Raw genomic sequence first — 1,992 nt, forward strand, 5'->3', positions numbered from 1 at the left:
GCGGGGTGAGGGGGTGGGGGCGGATGGTGAGCTGTCACGGTCAAAAACTCTCAGGACCTGAACGTTTGAAAGCAGGACCGTACTAATCGATTACGTGTTTGGCTGCACACCACGATCAAAGCAATTAACTATTTATTGAGATACAATCAATTGATTCAGAGCTCGTGGACTGTTCCCCGAATGTTTCTCTGGTGCTCATCGGCAGTCGCAGAGTTTATATGTCGATATATACGACGAGAAACATTAAAAATTACCAAAAAAAACAATGCACTGCAAATGTCAAAACACGGGACACGGTACATATACGTTTGATAACAATGGGTCTGCACGTCCTCCCCTCCATTTGCAATCCAAAATAGCGACACTCGTTGATTTCGCGATGAGTATGAAAATTTTATTAAATGTCCTCTCCAACGATGAAAAAAACAACCTATATAGCAACAGTAGCGAACATAAAACTGTCCCGACATTCTTTGTGATGTAAATGCAACAGTTGCATCCCCAAACACGTTAGTGGAAGCTAAACGGTCTGCTTGCCAACAGGAACTCCATGAAAGTCGTAGCCATGGATTAACCAGGAGTGTTACTGCTTGCAAAACACCTCCCGAAACAATCAAGTGTTTTTACACCCTCATCGACACAATTAAGATTATTCAGGGGGCATGCTTCCAACCCTGTCTGTACGGGCCAACCTGGGCTGAGAGGGATACAACATCCCAGCGGAAAGACCGAAATACTCGACAGAAATTCTCCCCACTAGGGAATCGGAACTCAAGTCTCACTGCGTATGACAGAGAAGCACTTACCCGCTACACCACAGACGCTGATGAGTAATGTACGAAAGGGACCACTTTCCAAAGAAAGATACGTTCATCTTCTTGCATCAAAAGAATTTTTAAAAGTAATTAAAGGGTCTGTACATGGATGAATGAAACAGATAAGGAATAATAGAGCACTATATATCATTTTTTAAAACAAAAAGAAATAAACGATATTATACCAAAACATGCACGTTCACAAACATTCCCGAAATGGTTATGAAACGCAGTTTTAAGTAATAGGCCCCGCGTTTTTCGCCAATAAGAGTTGGCCCAATAGCCTTCAGCACAAACGCACCCAAAAGTATTTACCCCCAACGGAATTAATACCCTTGATTACAGCTTCAAATTGCACGCAATCAGTTTTTCACACTCACATTGGTGACAGGTGTACACACACGCACGCACATTTAGCGCTGATTCAATCTTGCACGCATCAATTTGCGTAAATAAGCAGTTCTACAATATCAGTTAAAACGCATTCCTCTCTAGCAAACGAAGAAGTACATACCCCAGGATTACTTCGTCTTCAATACAGCAATATCAAAACTTGCCAGACGATAAAGTTACAGAGGACATGAAAATATAGCCAAAAACAATTCAATATAAAATCATTGACTGACTTCTAATGATCTCTGTCTGAAAACTGAGGAAGAGCTTAAGTCGTTGGCTGGTTCAGTATGGGGTGATGCAGATTCTATCGCTTTGTGATCACCCTGACTAACTTCAGGGACAAAACGCTACCTCAGAATTATAAAGTTCTATCTGCTCAGTAACTAGTTTTGATAAATTTGACGTCAAATATTTTGAGTTTCACATCATGTCAATTCTTTTCGAAAGGAATTCTTGGAATTTCTTTATGACGACTCCAGATAATCTTGCGATTTCGATAAAACAGATAGAACATTTGGTTTCTGACCTCATGGTCTTAGTAACCCAAAACGGGCAAAATTTTAAGATAAGACTTTTTAAATTCTGAGGTAGCGAAATGCTCTAAGTACGAGCCAACTGGCAAGACCTCCACTCGACAAACTTCTTAATCCTGCTCCAAACACAGATAACTTCTATTACGCCACCCAAAATTTGAGTTAGAAGACTTCAAATTACAACACTGTGCTATTCAGTTGAAGGGTACAAGCGTAGAGGTTGAAGGATACTGGAAGCAACATCCAAA

The sequence above is a fragment of the Aplysia californica genome, unplaced genomic scaffold, assembly GCF_000002075.1.
Source record: "Aplysia californica isolate F4 #8 unplaced genomic scaffold, AplCal3.0 scaffold00110, whole genome shotgun sequence".
Taxonomy (NCBI): Eukaryota; Metazoa; Mollusca; class Gastropoda; order Aplysiida; family Aplysiidae; genus Aplysia; species Aplysia californica.